Source organism: Trichosurus vulpecula, chromosome 4 (genome assembly GCF_011100635.1).
Source record: "Trichosurus vulpecula isolate mTriVul1 chromosome 4, mTriVul1.pri, whole genome shotgun sequence".
NCBI classification, from domain to species: Eukaryota; Metazoa; Chordata; class Mammalia; order Diprotodontia; family Phalangeridae; genus Trichosurus; species Trichosurus vulpecula.
The window spans coordinates 57,516,370-57,537,102 of record NC_050576.1 but is presented as its reverse complement, the minus strand read 5'-3'; the positions used below and the strand labels follow the sequence as shown (position 1 = coordinate 57,537,102).

General features: G+C 39.7%; 1 protein-coding gene across 3 annotated transcripts in view; it reads right to left on the bottom strand.

Annotated features, from left to right (window-relative positions):
• The window catches only part of PBX1 (PBX homeobox 1), a 329,301-nt gene that overhangs the window by 227,327 nt on the left and 81,241 nt on the right, over window positions 1–20,733 (bottom strand). The window lies entirely within an intron of this gene.

Sequence of the window (20,733 nt, the reverse complement as noted above, 5' to 3'; positions counted from 1 at the left end):
AGTTCAGTACGTTTGAGGGTTCAACTGCATTTGAGGAAGACTGACTTGGAATTAATTCGGACTTGAAGGAAACCACTTGCCTAGTTAAGTCCAAGAATGCTATCTGCTAGTCTGGTAACAAAGACAGTACATTTATAATTTGCTTTGCCTTCAGTGTAATCTGGCTTGGGTAGCATGTGGATCTGGAGAGGCCAATAGTGCTTGGCACAGTGCCTGGCACAAAGTAGGCCCTTAATAAATGCCTGTTGACTTAACTTGATAGGAAACAAAAATGGATCAGTAAATAATCTGAAAAACAAAAATGTTTCCATGATTATTTTATTTTGACTTGGGATCAAATTATAAGGATAGAAAATGTGACCCGTCCTGCTACAGAAGACACAATGGCTTGGTGCCCAAATATATGAAAAGCAGAACAGTTGAGTATTTTACCAAGTAGCATGAAACACAATGTACACAGTAAACTGCCCAGAGAGAGATGGGCCAATCAAACCAACCAAAATCCGAGCCTGTTCTTTGTGCTGCTACCAGGACTATGAATGTCACATAAAACAAGTTAACAAACATTGTTAGACACTGCCTCTGCACAGCACTCTGGGCTACATGCTAAAAGCGATATAAGATAATAGCAAACATGGTGCCTATCCTCCCAGTCCTCAAGGTAGAAGACACTCCTCCTGATCTCCACCTTTTAGAATCCTTGTTTTCCTTTAAGGATCATCTTTGTTACTACCTCCAACACAAAGTCTTCTTGCATTCCCCACCCTAATTGTTAACTTTACCTCCCTCTTGAAATTACTTTGAATTTACTTACATGGACACATCTCATGTTATATCTCCCCTAGTAAAATGTAAGTTCCATGACAGCATGGACTGTTTCTTTTTTTTTCTTCATAAGCAGATTATGGTGCTTGCCATACAGTAAGTACATAATAAATGTTGAATGGAAGGAAATGTATAGAATATTTTAAAAATATTATAGTAGCAATTTCGTAGTAACAATCAATCAACAAGTTTTTGTTACACAACACGTGCCAAAGACTGGGGTTATGAAGACAAAAATGAAGCAATCCTTGATCTCAAGGAGCTTGTCTTTTAAGGATATAAAAGAAAATGTAAATATAAACAAAATAAATACAAGGAAATGAGAGAGGATGTGGTAACATCTCAGGGAATCAGGAAGGGCCTTATATAAAAAATATAGCAGTTGATTTGATTTTTGAAGGAAATCAGAGATTCTAAAAGACTAAAGTGAAGAAGGGGTATGTTTCAGACATGGGGGTCAGTCCACAAAGTCAGAGAGATAGAAGATAAAGTGTCATTTGTAAACAGCAACAAGGAAAGCAATTTTATTAGACCAGAGTTCATGAAGGGGACTGATGTTTAAGGTAAAGTGGTGCACATCAACTATGGAAGGCTGAACAAAGTGTGGATATGAATATGTGTAATGGCAAGCAAAGTGGGACTTTTGTTGTCTTTTCTTTTGGAGTGCTTCTCAGCACTAAGGCAACCAAGTGCCTTGGAGTCTTGCCTTTGTTTGAATCAAGAGTGATTGGAAACAATATACATGATGTGGTGCTTTCCCTCATCCTTTTGCTAAGTAGGTACTAAGCCTCAGGCCTACACCCTTTTGCTAAGTAGGCGCTAAGCCCCGGGGCCCTATACAGAATATATATGCTCTGAGGTTAGAATTTTCATGTGATTTGGCCAGATTAGACTCTGGGTAGCCCTTAGGGAGTGCCCACCTCCCCAGCTTTGAAAGCCCATATGTTGATGCTTCTCTCTCTGGTAACTATGTATGTATTGTCTTGATCAGATTGTCTCTGAAGTTCAGGATGCTTTTTCGCCTCAATTAAGTGAATGATATATGTATGTCTAATTAAAGTGAGATTGTAAACACCTTAAAGTCGCTTTCCTTAGAAAAGCTGATCAAAGAACCTGTGGGCTGGTGTTGCTGGTCTTACACCTCCACAGCAGCTGCTAGCAACATTGTTGTTACAATATGATAGAATGGTATTTCACAATAAGAAACAACAAATATGAAGAATTCAAAGAAACCTAGGAAGAATTATATAAACTGACAGAGAACACAATAAGCATAAATAGGAGAATAATTTACATAACATAAAGGAGCACAACAGCAAAAGATCTCAGAATATGATCAATGAACGGAGTGACCAAATGAGACTTCAGAGGATGAACAATGAAATCTACCTCTCATCTCTTGGCAAAGAGATTGTGGATACAGGTGCAGAATCAGGTATATAGCTTGACGCAAGTCTGACATGTTGATTTGTTTTTACTTACCTAGAATTTTTATTATAGGAGAGTTCTTGAGGGGAGAGGGGGAGTGTGAGGGAGAGTCATTAGGAAGTTTGCTGAATTGAATTGGTACCTATTACATATTAGAGAGAGATGCAAACAGGCACATGGCCGGGGGAAGATGGGAGAATAGGAGAGGGAAAAGGAAAAAAAAAAGGAAAAGTAGAAGGGAGGGAGGAAAGGGGAAGAGTGGATGGAAAAAAGGAGAAGGGAGAAAAGGAGAGAGGAGGAAAGGAGTGAGGGAAGGGATAGTAGAGGGAGAAATTATAAAGGAAGTGCCAATGTTGTATGACCTTAAGGTCCTTAGCTGACCTCTTAGCCTTGATGGGTCAAGTTCTTCATCTGTAGAATGAGGAAATAAACAACAGGGTCTGAAAGTTTCTTAATAGTTTTAAAATCCTACAATCTGATGAAAGTTAAACCCAAGGACAAATCACCGTAATGATCTAGAATCGTAGACTATTGATGGGAAGGGCCTTTAGAAACCAAATCCCAGAAAGTTGGCCTGTTCAAAGTCATATATTTTTGTATATTGTACACCTTTCCTTCCATTAAACAAACATTTATTATGTACCTACCATATGCCAAAGGTCAAAAGTCAAAGGCATAATTTTAACTTCAACTCAGGTTTTCCAAGTTCTGTGCCCTTTCCACTAAAACACCCTTTCCTGGTGCTTCAAACCTTAACAGGAATCCTTGTTTGGATCCAGTCTAATTGAAAAGGTCTGGGAGTCAAGAGCTGCTCATTAACCCAATCAAAAACAGAACAACGCAGCGATATTGCTATCTTTATGATGTACTTCTGTCTGAGGATCATAAAACATTTGGAGGTCACACTCTGGTACCAGCAGCTAAGAACAAATCCTTTCCATGTTCTGATTTTTCTATTCTTGTACTTCTTATGGACTGGCTGTAAAATGAGCAAGAGAGAAGGGAAAGCCTCATCATAGTTCTCTGTATTCCATTCTGCTGTATGCCCCCCCTACCAAGTCTTTCTGTTTTCTCAGTTACAAAGAGCCCCTGAGTATAGTCTGTCACACACCCTAAAACTGAGTCAGCATTTGTATGACTTCCTGTACTAAATTTGGACAGTTGGTGGCATCACCCTGTCATGGGGGTACAGTGAGAGCTTGCAACGCCCCATTTAACTGCTCTCTACTCCTTCCTATCTGTGGGCTTCATTAGCATATTTCAGCAGGACCGTGATGGATGAAGATAGATGGGGGAACATCATCCTTGGTGAAATCGCTGTTTTATCAAGGTTAAACCATCCTCGAGCTTTGCCACCTCCTTTTGTTTGGCTAGGTCTCCAATAACAAAATTAACAGCAGAATTAATACCCAGGTGGCTCCTGGTGAAAAATACTCATGAAATGAAGTAACATCTTGGACCTCCCAGTTACCATTCGTAACCCATCAATCAGCTGTTTTCATGGCTTAATCTTAAAAAATAATAATCACGACAGAAAAAAACTCACTCTCGCACCCTAGCCTCTAGGAGTGCAAGGTCAGAGACAAAGAAAAGACGTTGCCTTCTAATTTAGTACTGTCACCCTCCAAGCACAGTGACAACTTCCCTGGAGAGTCCATGAAGATCATGTGACCCTCTCCAACATTCAATGCTTGTAGTTATATCTAGGTATTACATGGTCAAATGAGCCTACTCTGGCTGACAGAAAAGTCCAGCAGTTCTGTGAAGACAGGGGTCACGTCTTACACTCCTTCTGAATCACCTACAAGGCCAAGCTTTTCTGGGCCACACAGCAAATGGTCAATAAATCTCTGCTGATTTGAAATGAATGTAGTTACTGTGGTCACAATAAAACCAAATCAACAAATATTTATTGAGCATCTGTTAAGCACAATGGACCTCCGATCATATAGCAAGGTTAACAACGCTTAAGGTCCAGCTTGCCCTATTATTCACTTGGACAAATTAACAGCCTTGCCCATTTTCCTTGGCACTTCTGGAAGAGAATTTTAATCACCTGTTAAGTCATATTTGTGTTATTCTCCCTTCCAAAGGGGAGAAATGTTCACTGGGGTCTAGGATAAGCATAAGCAGAGATAGTTGGCTCATGGACAGAGCGTATCACTGAGAGTCCAAGAGCTTGAAAGCTACACCTAACAGAGACACCTATTAACTCTGTACCCTTGGCCAACTCATTTAACCTTACTGTGCTCATAAAAGCATAGATCTAGAGCTGAAAAGGTCATTAGAGGTCACTGAGCCCAATCACTTCAATTAACAGATGAGAAAACTAAGGCCTATGCGGTTGTTATTCACTTGAAGCTATGAGTGTTTATTTGTCCACTGACATGGTGAAAATACTCACTGCCATTAAGATAACCACCCCTGCCTTCCTCATAGAGACATGGGAAAATATCATAAGTTCTGAAACAAGGCACCAGATAGATAATAATGTAACAGTGGCTATTGTTATTATTAATAATAAAATATAGGGATATAATCATTTTAACCAAGAAATAAGTACAAATACTTCTACAGAAAATGGCAGAGAAAAAAAAACCAGAGCACAGTAATATATATGTATATATTTACTTGCTCTGATATTTTCTGTCATACATAATATACATATATTGCATATAGGTACTGTCTTCCGTACACACAAACACATATCAGTCAAGTTACTTCACTGTAACAGACCTCAGCTGTTTCCTGGGATTTTTGTTTAATTTCATTTTATGGTGGTTTTCCTGATTTGTTTCTTGGTTTTTTTGAGAATTAAAGACCACAATTGTGCTCACTCCCTTTGGAGGAGGCAGTAGATGAATAAGAAAAGTCATCACAATTACACAAAATCTAAGTCAACGTGTAACATTTTTCAGGCAAGGCTAAAGTTCATTGGCTTGCCCCACTTTTGGGAAGGTTTCAGCTCACTGCTATAGTTAAAAACGCTCTCTTGCAGAAATCTTACATACTAAAGAAGGAAGGAAATTCTTGGGACCTCTGGGGGAGAGCACTGGTAAGCGAAATGACCCACATCTATCAAGAGGTCTTCACTGTGTCCTACTTTCCTCCCTGTTTCTTCTATCACATTTCTCCTCTCTATTCCCATAACTGAGTAATACTGTTTAGCAACCATGTGCTAAACAAAACTCAGGACCTTAACTGAGGTCCCTAACAGAAGTCATGGCAGGAGAGAATTGGAAAGCAGGCATAGGAAGAAAAGCCTTTTTTGAAATATATGTTGAGGTTGCCTGAGGTCACAAAGAGCTGAAAGGCACCTTAGAAGCCTTCTAGTCCAACCCCCTCATTTTATAGATGACGAAATTGAGGCCTAGACAAATTTAGTGACATAGTCAAGGTGAATTATATGAGAATGAGGCTAAGGAACTCTATGTCCCGAAATGTCCTGAATCGCTACAGGACTACAACCTTTCTCAAGGGCTCAGTCTTAAAGGTCAAAGTAAAAGCTTCTAGGAGTTCTCTTAAACACCTTCTCAGCCAGCAATATCCCTCCCTCACTCCTCCATTGGTGAGTTCCTTTTGAAACCTCCATTTTGGGGAGAGGCCCAGATAAGTCAGGCTTTACACCCTTCCAGGCTGTGCTGACGCTACTCTCACCTTCCAATATCCCTCTACCGGGCAGGCTCCTTTCTCGCATCAGTGAGTTTCTTTTGGGGTCCCTATTTTGGGAAGAATATTCTATTCCTCTCCAAGATGAGTCTAGATACCACTTTGGGTACCCCTTAGGTCTCTCACCACTTTCCAGGTCCCTTTTATGCATTATCTATTCCTATTAGAATCTAAATTCCTTGAAGGCAAGGGCTCCCTTTCTATTTGCTTGTATTTGTATCTTTGATGCTTAGCACAGTGGTCGGCACATAGTAAGAACTTAATAAATGCTTGTTATCTACAACACCTTTTTGAAACTCAGGTGCTTAGCCTTGGAACTCATCCTGATCTCTATTCAACTTTGAGAGAGTACGCTCTAGCAGAAAGAAGACAAAGGTCATTCTGAATTCCTCACCATGCTCTCTGGAAGTATCCAACCTCAGAGGCCACCTCACCTTCATAATATTCCCCTACATTAGCCGTAAATAACCTCGCCTTCTTCCTACGCTTCCTGTCTTCTTCCCCCTTCCTCCCCTTCCATATATTCTGTGATCCAATGCCACTGGGCTCCTGGCTATTCCTCACAACTGATACTCCATCTACCAACTCTGGTCATTTTCATTGGCAGTCCCCCATGCCTGGAACTCTCTCCCTCCTCACTGCCATCTCCTGGCTTGCCTGACTTCCTTCAGGTCTTCCTTCAGTTCACTTTAATTATAGTGCCTTCACTCTGAGATTATGTCCAATTTATCCTGTATATACATTCAAATATATATATATTTAATGTATTATATTTGTATACATATAGATATTCATATAGATAGATATAAATATGGATGTAGATATCTATCTAGCCATCCATCTATCTATCTATATGTTGTGTGTATATTTTCTCCTCCTTTATACTGTGAGCTCCTTGAGAGCAGGACTGCTTTTTACCTTTCTTTGTATCCTCAGGACTTAGCACAGTGCCTGGAACACAGTAGGTGCTTAACAAAGGCTTGTTGACTGACTACCTTCTCATACATTAATTTCCATCTCTTCTCTGTACCAACACTTAGTTCCAGGCAAATTGCTTCATTAATGTTCCTGGGTCCTCTCATCTATAAAAAAGAACAGAATGATCCCACAACCTTTTCCACAAGAGTTATAACAGGAACGACTAAAAATTAATGACTGCCAGGCACTGTGTGGAAATTGTCATGGTTTGAAAAGAAAGAAGCCTCTCTAAACCTAGTGGAAGAAAAAGTCTATTGCTAAGATGAAGAATAAATGAAAACTGAGCAAGTATCATATGTGGAAAGTTACCCACAATCCTTTACTGTCCTGTTTCTCAGAGTCTCTTTCATTTTCATGACTGTGGGGAAGGAGACAAGAAGAAAGCAGAAAAATCCCCCATTTGGACATCACAGAAGACCAGCTGAATGTAAATGGCCACAGATTTCCTTTCTTCTTCCCAATGGGAAAAGTGGCAAGCAGCCATTACCCAGTGCTACATCTCCAAAAGACTCAAGACACTCACTTCTCTCTCTCTGTCTCTCTCTCTATCTCTCTGTCTCTGTCTCTATCTCTCTCTATCCCTGTCTCTCTCTGTCTCTTTCTCTGTCTCTCTGTCTCTCTCTCTCTGTCTCTCTCTCTCTCTCTCATTCTCTGTCTCTCTGTCTCTGTCTCTGTCTCTCTCTCTCTCTCTCTCTCTCTCTCTCTCTCTCTCTCTCTCTCTCTCTCCCCCTCTCCCTCTCTCCCTCCCTCCCTTTCTCCTCCCCACCCTCGTCTCTCTCTTTCTCCCCTCTCACCAATCTCCTGTACCAACTTCCACAAGATCCATTCCAACCTCACTCTAATTCCCTCCATACACGCACATCTGCCAAGACAGTCCAGGCCAGCCTGATACACTGTGATATTCTGAAGACCTCTGCCAAACGAGCTGCTTTGGAAAAGGCAAGCAGGTGACCTCATTGAGAAGTGTCATGTGTGAGGAGTGATAGCCAGAGCTCTGAGAAAGGGCAAGCCAGCAGGGTTCAGCTGCATTTATCTCTCCCGACTGCTTTGTTCCTCCGGCCCCGGTGAACAATCAGGAGTCACGGTCTGCTCTTCTTTTCTTTCTCAGTGAGTCCCTCATTCTCTATGTGTGTTTCTCGCTCACTCTTCTTATCAGAAAACCTGCCTACTTTCTATTCACCCATGCAGGGTAAAGACTTGTCAGGTTCAGCCCAGGCTGTACCCACGGAGTCTTATACTTTCCTAAGTCCTCTGTTCTGGCTTAAAAGTCACCCTGGCTCTTTGCAATGGTCTTAAATAAATAAGAAAACCAATTCATGCAATGGAGAATTAAATCCCCTGCCCTATACAGTTGAGAAAGTCAAACATTTTCCAAGGTCCCTCTGTATTTATCTACCATGTGCATAATATTCTCCTCCAACAGTTGTGGTCAAGGCAGATCGTGATTCACGGAAGCCATCTGTATTTTCCAAGAGACAAAACAGGAAGAGGTGCAGAAACAGGCGCAAGTGACCACGCTACCGCTGTTGCTAGGTAACACGATTATGTCCATTCCCTGCTACTTGGCAACCACCAGCCTTTCCCATCATACACACATACACACACATACACCCTTAGCAGCAACACAAGTGCCCTTGACTTCTGTCTTGAAGCTTTCACTGGAAAAGGATGAATTTCAAAGGAAACACTAAATATTAATGGACTACCTCCCTACATTCCACTGAGAGCCAGATGGCCCTACTTAGTCAGGAAGTGCCACTTTCACTACACCTGGGGCCACACCTGATGGATGCAGAAGCCTACATCTTTGTCTTCTGTCAAACAGGACATTGCCAAAGAGGATGGTCAGAAGCTTGGAGGCTTAAGAAATTCTCTTGTGGAAAGACTGTTCCTTTTTGTACATCATCTAAATAACATTGTGAATGCTTAACTGGCTTTTCATCTGTGAACAAAGTTCCAGATATGGACTAGATTCTGGCCAAGGACTAGTTGTCTACAGCCCATAACAGGTGACACTTAAAGATATGATCCTTCACTCAAAGCCAATAATAGAGCTCAGCAGACATTACAAAATGAAGGACATGGATACAATAACCCAAATCTTACCAATCACTACTATGTTTGAGTTGAAGTTAAATTTATCACCTGATTTCTCACATGCAGTGACTACTTGGAATGGCTCTCTTTTGGATAAGCTCCCAATTTTACAGATAAAGAAACAGGTGTCCAAGACTAGTGTCCAGAAAGTATTTGAACTTGGAAGTCTTCGCAGACAGTGGTTTCTGCCACCATACCTTCAGCTCTTTTGCTTGCTACAATCTAGGCTTTTCTTTGAAGTATCTTTTCAAAGTCCCTTTGGTTTATCCCATGTAGTATACAGATGTCTTTTTAGAAATGGCCAAATATCTACTGTGTCCATCTTGGACACGGCCTCCAATAATATCAATAAAATACTTCTTTCTAGATTCCTGCATTGAATTTTGAAGAAAATACCTTATCAATCACCTTAAAAACATGTCAGGAATGCTTGTTTTTGTTCCATAAAATTCCAATCAAGATGAGATATCATTCTGAATCCTTTCTATGCATCAAATAAGGCCTTCTGGAATTCACTTAATTTTTTTCTCATTTTATTCTCAGCCCCAGCTGGAGAATTTTTTCCATCATTAAAATTAATGAGGTCAGCTTCCAAACCTCAAGCATGCTCCAGAGCCACTCCTGTTGGTGGAGTTTTGTTTTTTAAATTGAGCTACAGTCCTATAAGTGCAAAGTTATACTAAGCGTCATTTACTTTACTGCTGAGTAATAAGAAACTTAAATGAAAGCATGAAGCTCTCCTTCCAACACATCATAAACTCCAATGGGCACAAAGAACACACCTCTCAATTCTGCCCATGTTTTCAGTGCCCGCTGGTCCTTTAAAGACCTCTGTTCTAGTCTAGAAAGGACAGGTTAGAAAATGCAATGGCTTTCGGTACCTGGGTGGCTCACTACGAGTAAAAATACACGTCTCCCTAGGAATTTGGCCAACCACTAGTTTCTAACAAAAGACATTCATTAAGCACCTACTATACACAAGACACTATGCTGGTGCTAGGGATACAGAGACAGTAACAAAAGAGGTAACAAAAACTAGAAGAGGAAAAGGAAAGATGGGAAGATTGTGATTTAATTTTTCTGGTCCTCATCTGTATAAGCAAGAGATTCAAAACTTCCAAGGCCAAATGACTCACGTACAAATATGGGTTGAGCTCCTTGAAACACAGACAGCAGACGAGGCAACCTTCTTCTGCACTCATCAGATGCCCTAGTCTCTCAGTCTGTCTCTCTTTACCACCAAATATGACCACTCTGGATCACCAATAAAAAAAAACAAGTAACACAATCAATCAAGGTTACCGTTCCCCATGCACTTGTAATTTCTTGAATACAAGAAGAGGAAGGAAGACACAACATAAAACTGACAGGTTTCACTCCACTACAGAAAGCAACACAGTTCCCCTACCTCACTCCACCCAAATAAGCTTTCAAAACAGACAATTTCCCTAAAATTTTCTGAGGAAGTACAGAAGTACTTAAGATATCCAAAGCCTATATGTCTACATAGGTGCCTGCTCTATCTAGAGAATGGTCCTAATATGTAGCCCCACCTTGTTTAGAAAACTAAAATAAAGTGGTTTGGGGAGGTTCTGGTAGAAATGAGCACAAGCTTCCATGGCACAGGCTTCTCTGTCTCCATATCACCCTATGCTCCTTCCTCAACCCTCCTGGTCTGACACTTTTGACATTTTATTTTTGCAAGAGGTCTGGAGAAATTATTCCACCTTCCCTGTAACAGAAAAATAAATAAATAGCCCCCAAGAACCCAAGTGATTGGAACACAGAAAAGACAGAAATAAGGAAGAAGGCTGGAAGGCCAGAGCAAAGTGCTAAAAAAAAGAGATATTCCAACAGCTCTGGATCACATGATTCTAAAAGGTCCATTTACCCCACACCAGGAATGCATGGAAGACAGAACTTGTAATCTTCATTTTTGTTCCATAAAGGTTCAATCAAATGAGGGTTGGGAGCAGGGGGGGGAAGTGTGGTCGGTCCCATGTGACCCAACAGAGGAAGTAAAGTCTTCGGAAAATAAGCTGAGTGCTCCTGAGCAACGTAATGGAGGAAGACGAGAGAGAGAGAGAGAGAGAGAGAGAGAGAGAGAGAGAGAGAGAGAGAGAGAAAGAGAATGAGAGTCTATTTGAAGCCGCATTCTAAGGAACCTTAATAAGTTAATGCAGGAATCCTCCCAAGGAGTCTGGCTATAGGAGACACTGGTCTCCACTGAATCAAAATCTGTTATGTTGTAATATAATAGATGTAAATTAAAACAGAAAATCTATCATGCCTCTAATGTACCCTGATAGCTGAGCGTGTGGATCCGTACTAGGAGCAGCACAACGAGGAAGGGTGATATATGGCGAAGCTGGATGGAGGGTGAAAAGCGTGGCGAGATGAGCGGGAGAATGGCGCAGATCGCGTGCGCTCCTCAGACCCAAGGGCAAGAGACGAATAAATGTTGATTAGTGTTGATTTTGTCCGACAAACGCCTGTCGAGTGACAGTTGGGCTAAGCCGCACTGAAAGGGAACCATTAATCTTGGTCTGGTTTAAGTAGAGTATATTAATTTGTGTCATTTTTACTAAGTCGTACTGAGAAAGGCCTCTTACTGCTTTGCATTTGACTGCTTTGGTGGTTTAGCCTAGTTTCCCTCCCTCCCTTGCCTGTTATCACCCCCCCACCCCCTTAAAACAGATACCATGGTGGCAGCAGCATATTCAAATGACACAGCAGGGGAGCAGGGGACTGAGCTCTCCTCTCTTGGATTAAGAAAATAAACTCCCAGGGTGTTGGCATAGCAACAGCATTTCAGATGAACTACTATATATTCAGTGATTAATAAATTAACATTTTTTACAGTTGTTCCTCCTTTTCTCCCCCATCTCCTCCGACCCCCCCCCCCTCCCCACCCCCCCACCCCCTTCACCATCTCCAGGCTTCGGCTCCTCCCTCCTCCTCAGTGAGGAAGGGAAGAATCCTCCAAGATCTCTAAGCCCTGGATAGAGATCTTACTTCAGAGTCCTCATATCTAAAGACAGTTCAATAACCTCCTCTTCAACCCAGAGAGGGCCACCCACAGGGTACAGCAGTTAATTCTCAGGTATGAACTAACACATGGTTCAGCTCTCCATCCCAAGACACCAAGTTTATTTCCACAAGGTTGGAAGAAGCGGGATACTCATCTCAAAGCCTTCAGCCTGAATCCCACTTCCCCAGGTTCTAAGGCCAGGGCACAAGAAAAACAAAGAGGTAAGATACACCTCTCCCCTCAGAAACAAACACATATCCATCCACGCACAGGCTCTTCTCCATGGTCCCAGGTATGCCTTAAACACCAGGGAAAAGGGGAGATATTTTTGCCCACATGATGGCATATGCAAAGTGCTACTAACAGCCCCTTCATTTCCCCTTCAAAATCAATCAACGAGCATTTTATATTTATTAAGTACCAGGTACTATGCTAAACATTGGGAATACAAAGAAAGGCAAAGCCAGTATCTGCCCTCAAAGAGTTTATAGTCTAAAGCTAAGAAAACATATAAGTAATTTTTTTTTGTAATTCTTCAGTCATTTCAGACTCTTCACAAACCCATTTAGAGTTTTCTTGGCAAAGATACTAGATTGGTTTGCCATTTCCTTCTCCAGCTCATTTTACAGATGAGGAAATCAAGGCAAATAGGGTTAAGTGACTTGCCCAGGGTCACACAGCTAGTAAGTGTCTAAAGCCAGATTTAAACCCAGATCTTCCTGACTTCAGGCCTGTTGCTCTATTTACTATGCCACCTGCCCCTGTAAATAAATAGGCAGATACAAGATATGAAGACAGTAGATGGACTGTAACCTTAAAAAAAAGACCCTAGACATACTCTGGAGGAAGGTAGTAAGCACAGCATAAAGATAACATTTAATAAATGTTTGGTCATTGATCAACTGATAAGGTTGAATTCGTATATAGATGAAAAGACTGGACAAAATGATTCTGAAGGTTTCTCCCAACTCTAGGAAAATATGATTCAGCCACCGATGGAGACAGAAGGAAGGTAAAACAGGCTCCCTGGCCCACATGTGTTATTATATAAGTGATCCATACTCATGTTGAAGCACATTGAATGATTTAGATTGAAAGCACTTGTACTGGAAAATGCTCACTTCTTCAATGCCTACTATGTGTGAAACACTATACTAAGGAATTCAATGGGTACCAAAAAAAAACCCCAACAAAAACATATACCCCTCACAAAGCTTCATATAAGGGACATTCTTGGGGGAGGGTGTTATAAGAGAAATAAAAATACTGAGTAGGTAAATAGAGCTCAAAATAAAATAAAGCAACATTTGCATGAATACTTACTACTATATGCATAGATAGCACAGAGAATCATATAAAGACCATTTGAGTTCCTCTCTATGAGTTCTTCTGCAGGCCCCATGCTCCATTGCTAAACTCAGCCTTCTACCATCACAAAGGATGTGATGAGAAGGAATGAGTTAATGTTGCCCGAGTTCTAGATCATAAGCACAATATGTGTCTGCAATCAACACATTCCCTCCTGGTCTTTAAGTCATTATAAATTTTTGGTTACATGTGTCTTGGGGAAGTTGATGGAACACAACAGATTGAGCACTAGACCTTAAGCCTCTCTGGGCTTGTATAGTGCCAAACCTACTGTGGGCTTTCAATATGTTTCACTATAATAACGCATTTAGAAATCATGAAAATATTTGTATGTTGTGGAGACAAGAAAATCAAGGTCATTGTTTTAACCTTCCCTCCCCCAAAGTCAGTAAAGCAGTGATAACTTGATGAACTTGAAAATGGATACACTAGCTTTAGTACACCTCCCAATTAGAATCACCGTAATATGTAAAGGTCATTTCAGTTCCTCAGAAGGATAAGCAGTGTCACACAAAGGGCAGCAGAAACACTGGATGGTGCACCTCCTTTGTCTTTGTAACTTCAGCTACAATCCACCTATGCCCGTAGGATTCTGCAAAGGCTATTTACTGTCTCAAAGGTAGCAAAGTCCCAAGGCTTTCCCAATGGAAGGGTATTAGGTCATCACCAAAGTAATAATGATGGAATATGAGTATTACTTCTGGGATGGGGGGAGGGGTAGGTAGTAAAGGAAATCAAATTAAGTCCAAGAGGACCAGGATGAAATGATGTTGTGGCTCAGACTTAAGTTAACAACAGCTTGTGATTTGTAGCTTATGTCATCGCTCTAATTTGCCTCTATACGGATGATGGCCCATGAAGGTGAGCGGTGTTATTCAGCATTGCCCAGGCTAGACTACTGGAACACTAACCCACAGGCCAATACCTGACACTCTCAGCAGAAGCTGAAGCAAAACTGATTTTCCTATGTTCTTTAATATGGAAATAGCCAAATCAGAACCAAATCTGTATCTAATTCTGAAATCTTTATTATTACCATTGCTAATTACAAAAGCCATCTTTATCTTACTAATTTAATATCCATTTTAATTGTTTACTGGTGTTTGTTTAAAGTGTATCTGGATGCATGTGTCTGTCTGTGAAAATATGTCTTGTTTATATGTTATCTATTGTAGATTGTAAACAGTAATGGCAGGGACTGTCTTTTTTTATATCATACTTGTAAATGTGCCCAGAGGCTACGCAGTGATGAGCTTCTCCAATAAGTAAAATAATTAATTAAATAAGTGGACTTGTTGGTATCTATGTGGTTTACTTCCTTTGTGTACTTTTCTCTGGGTTAAACAGTGAATGAATTTCTCTTTTCCTTTATGCTCAATTTTCATTTGGGGGGTGGTTTTCTTTTTATTTCTTTTCCTTCTTCTTCTTCCTCTCCTAGTTCCCTGATTTAAAAAAGGTCTGTGTTTCTAGGTTTCTGCCACCGTATGCATTCAAAGAATATCAGGTTTACCAGAAATCACTTTGAAGGCTATATGAAAATTCTCCCCCGATACTGGGTTTACAAAACGGTTTGTTTTGCTCTAACTAGAACTTTCATCTGGAACCTAAGCCATTTCAGTGTCTCTTTCAAAAAATAAAAGAAAGATGATAGCTATGTACTATACTCAACCTACAAAGAAATAAGCACGTCAGTGTGTGGGTAAGTTCGATTTACTGTTCCTTCCTCTCACACCATAACTTTTTCAGGTCCCTAAGACTAATTCAAGAATTCCATCTGGTTTCCCCAAATCTACTTTTTCAATGACATCATAATAACTAGAAATCAGAGTTAAGAACTAAACTAACTCAATCTTATTTATTCTTAAACTGTGGTGCACCATAGTGTGTCAAATTCTTAATGTTCTGATTTTACTATGGGGTTGTGAATAATATAATTAGATACCTAAGCAAAGAAATAAGCTGACTACCTGGTACTGAGATAATACAACAGTCAAGTTAAAATTATCAAGAAGTTGACTAGTAGATGGATTAATTGATGAGAAATTACAGAGAGCAGACTGGTACCCCATACACACCAATAGCATAGGCTGCCCCACGTCAGTGTCCCTTAGAAGAGCTTACTGAATGAAGAATGAAAAGCTAGACTATGGTAAAGATTAATTGATTGATGTCCTAATTTGCCACATTGCCTATTTCTGTGGGACACTTTAACATTAAGCCTTAAAGGCAACAAGACCAACAAAACAACAGAGTCCTCTCCAATGGCATCCAGTTTCACAGTCACTCTTCTGCCAGCTATAGAAGAAAGGTTCCAGGTCTGAAATATGTGCCTAGAAAAACCCATTAATGAGTCACATGATAATCCATAAGCACTCAATGTACCCAGAATGATTCTCTAGCCTGATCCATTGGCATTGCTAATGAAAATACAGTACGCCATTAAGAAAATCTTCACAATTTTTTTACGTGCTAATATTACCCATTTTGCTGAATCTGCTTTTATTGATGGCATCTCTCATATCATGTGTGTGTGTGTGTTTTGTAGCATTTCCATAAAGGCTGTCTTTCAAAAAAAACTAGTCAAAATATTGCCCAGTTCTTATATAAAAATACAAAACTGCATACACAACATAAATGCAGCTGATCATAATAACTAGATACAGACAGTCCTACCTTTCATTCAACATCTGATGGACAGAGAGGTCTACTACACGGGAAAACAAGGGTTCCAGCCCTACAACTTCCTTGCTCCAGGGAAAATCCTAGTTACTCACCTCCTACACAAGGAGTAATAAAACAGAAATTTTCAAAGAATCATCAACTTTAACTTCTTGAAAGAGAAAACACGCTAGAAGGGGAAATGAAACTCATGAACACATGGAGGGAAACCTAAAAATTTCAATGTGAACTACAGGACAGCTTTTATAAGATATATAGATAGATAGATAGATAGATAGATAGATAGATAGATAGATAGATAGATAGATAGATAGATATAGATATATAGATAGATATATATAGAGATATATATGTATGTATGTATGTATATACACAATATATATTGTATTGTTGTCCAGTTGTTTTCAGTTGTGTCTGACTCTTCATGACCCCATTTGGGGTTTTCTTGGCAAAGAACTGGAGTGGTCTGCCATTTCCCAATATTTATAAGACAAATATAGTGCTAAAACCTAAACCAGGGAAAGACAAAGCAAAGAAATGGTCCAATGGTCTAATATCATTCATGAATACTGATTCAAAAAATTAAATGAAAACCTGGCAAAAGGAAAACTTTTGATATGTTTGTGGGGGAAATTCTGAAGATAAAACCACTATAAGTTAGCACTGTTAGATTTTTGGTGGTGGTGTTCTTAATAAGATAGCCACATTTAATGGATATCAGTATCAGTAGAGAATGTACTGTATTCAAAGTACTTAACAATTATGTATCCATCAGTAGTTAGATTTTAGGTGTGAGATTCTTGCCTTTCCTGTAGGACAGAAGCATGGAGACATATAAAGAATTATTAAGGCAGAGGCAGCAGCCAGGCAGTCTGATAAACAGGACTTAAGACAACAACTAAAGAAAAATGCCACAGGTGTCCAGGCTGGGGGCCACAGTCACTCCTGGCTTTTTGAGGTCAGACTATCTACGCAGATTCCCTGAAAGTGTCTCAGATGAGGATGTAACTGAGCTCCACCCACAGCAACGATATAACTGTTACCATGGCAACTAAGGTACTTGAGAGGGACAAGAGCAAAGGGAGACTTAAAAAGAAAAAGACAATATGTGGCCTAAACAAAAATATGTGATGGTGTAAGGGGGGCTATAAAGTCTTTATTGCCACTTGTTAAGGAAGACCTGTATAGCTCACTCGTGAGTAATAAGGCGGTCAACCCAAACTAAGGCACTAAAATTTTTATAGTGCCCCACACATCATGTGTGTATGTATATAAACACACATCTATATAGCTATACAGATATAGGTATATATAGAGAGAAATATGGAGAGAGAGATATAAAGAAAGAGATAGATGAATAGAGACAAAGAGATAAATAGATGATAGACAGATAGACAGATAGATAGACAGATAGATATAGACAGATGTATAAAGAGAGACAGGTATAAAGAGAGATAGATGGATAGATGTATAAAGAAAGAGATGGATGAATAGAGAGAGATAGATGATAGTGGGATAAAGAGATAGATGGATAGAGATAATAGATAGATGATAGATAGGGATATAAAGAGGGACAAAGGTATAAAGAGAAAGAAAGATAGAGGCATAAAGACAGACAGATAGATAGATAGATAGAGAAGTATAAAGATAGACAGGTAGATTGATGATAGAGGTATAAAGAGACAGACAAATAGAGGTAGAGAGACAGGGGGAGATAGAGATGAGAGAGACACAGAGAGCGAGAGAGAGAGAGAGAGAGAGAGAGAGAGAGAGAGAGAGAGAGAGATGCCCACATATATGTCTTCCTACTCACACTTTTATATGTGTGTATTATATATATATATATATATATATATATATATATACACACACATACATATACATGATTTATTTTTAAATGATTACATTTGACTATTGAAGAAGCCACCTTTCAGATATTGATATTACTTGACAATCTTCAAGAAATCAACAAAATATATTGAGATAAATCAATCAATAAATGTTTATTAAGCACCTACTATCTGCCAGGCACTATATGCTAGGTGCTGGTGATAGAAAGACAAGAATCAAACAGTCTTGGCCCTCAGGGAACTTCCATTCTATCGGGGGAAACACAACAGTTACGCATGGAAGTATATATAATATCTATGCAAGGAAATTTAAGATTGGAGGCGCTAGACTGTTCTCATGTAGAAGGTGGTGTCTGAGCTGAGTTTTGAAGAAAGTTAGGGATTCTATGAGGCTAAGGGGAGAAGAGAATGCTAAACATGAGACACAGCCTAGTGTTTCACAGGGGAAGGAGGTGAAGTATATAAATGGGTAAACTTGGGGTTCAAGGGTTCTAGTCACAATCCTACCACCAATCTACTATTAATTAAAAACAGGAACTACCACTATGCCATGGATCCAAGGCTTGTGCCTAACTATTCATGGGACAGAGAACACTGTCACATTTTACAAACATACCTCACTTTACCGAATAGATGTGTTCTAGTAACATTGAGAGGAAACCAAATTATGCTCTTAAATGCACTAATATAGTTACCTATTTAGTGGAAACCTGTTGTGATTCCTTTTTTTAAGAAGAAGACACTCTCATTAATATTAATAATCATCCTTTAACGTATCATCTTCTGCAAGTTTGGATTTTTGTACAATGATGTTCCTTCAAGTAGGGCACATGTATACTAGCAATCCCAAGAGGGGTTCAGCTAAGAATAGTATAGCCAAAAAGGCAAGATATGCATTTGTCTGCGACACCTGAGTCTAAACGAAGAGCAGACGTACGCTCTCTTGGGGGTCCCAGCTCTGCTGACTGAGGTTACCCTGTTAAGTCCAACTGCCAATTTTAAATTTATGGTCGCAGCAGGCAGCCCAGCAATGGTAACTTTTGAAGCCTTACATTAAACATGCCTAACTACTTCTTAGTGATGTTGTGAGAATAAATGAGATAATATGTATGAAAGTGCTCCCAGCAATTGAGTGAAAAAGCATTACAGAGATACAGGATAGACGAGTAGGCATGATTTGCCTTCAGCCATTGTGGAAGCATGGATGCTGCTGCATACTTAGGTAAGAAAGGCCAAAGGAGGCTAGTGCTGCCATCAAATTCAATGCAGTTCAATTCAAAAAGTATCTATTAAGTGGCAGTCAGTGTGCTGCAGACACAAAGACCAAAATGAAAAAAATCAGTCAATCGACAGGCAATTATTAAAGGTCTACTGTGTTCGAGGCAGTGTGCTAAGTGTTGGGTATTCAAAAACAAAAACGAAACTATCATCAACAAGCATTTATTGTGTCTACTGTGTGCCAGGCAGTGTGCTAAGCGATGGGGATACAAAGTAAAACTGAACCAATCAATCCAGCAACAAGCAACTATTAGGTGTCTACTGTGTGCCAGGCAGGGTGCTAGGGCAAAAATGTAACAATCAATCCATCAATAAGCACTTATTAAGTGTCTACTGTATGCCAGGCAGGGTGCTATGGCAAAAATGAAATAATCCATCAACAAGCAATTATTAAGTATCTACTGTGTGCCAGGCACAAGGCAAAAATGTAACAATCAATCCATCAATAAGCATTTATTAAGGGTCTACTGTGTTCCAAGCAGTGTGTTAGAGCAAAAATGATATAATCCATCAACAAGCAATTATTAAGTATCTACTGTATGCCAGGCACTGTGCTAAATGGTGGGGATACAAAGTAAAAAAGAAATAGTTTTTGACATCAAGGAGTTTACATTCTGGTGGATAATTTGCCCAACAGCAATAAGATTATCCAAAGGACACAGACCCAGCCAAATGCTCTTCATCTCTTAAGATTCTCATCAAATACAATATTTCTTTCCACTTTGTGTTGTGATGCTGAGGTTTGTGGCACAGAGTGACTGTTCCTGGAAGGGCAGAATGGGATCTCCTCTATTCCCAATGAGGTGGCTCATGATTGTAAAGGTGAATCTTATATCCAAGCCTTCATCAATGATGTAAAAGGAGATACTTGCTGAACTTAAGACCCAGGGGATATAAGCAACACAAACAGACCAGCAAAAGACCAGCAACATACTGGTACCAATGAATGCATGATCAATAGGATATTTATAATAATGGAACACAATGACTTCCATTTTGTGATGAGCTGTGTGCCAGAGGACTGGGTTAAAGCCCCAGGCTCTAAGTTCAACTTGCTTTTTTTTTTAAATCACCAAATGGTTCATTTTCCTTAAGTTTAAAAAAAAAGGCTTTTCAATTAGGTGAGTGGAAGGACAAATGTTACAAGTGCATTTTGCTGAAGTTAGAAGTGCTTTTGAAACCCTTCCTGTCAAAGCGTTTAGTAACACAAGATTTAAGATGCCCAATTAATTTTTTCCAGCAACCAGCCAAAAGTAGATGCAGGAGGAGGTTAAAAGCTAAGTGTTTAATTAATATTAAATTTATATGATTCTCTATCACTGAAAGCATTGTAAAATTGAAAAAGCAGTTAATTTTACGGTTGCTGTGTATTCCTCAGCTTTGATCTTTGATCTATGATATAAAATCACCAACTGTAAAGATTCTCCTGCTTTATTATAACTAGTTAATGGTGGGGAGGAAGGAGGAGAGGGGGGGACCTATGGAGATCATGATTGGGAGTGAGCTCCCTAAAACCAGTTATTAATGCTG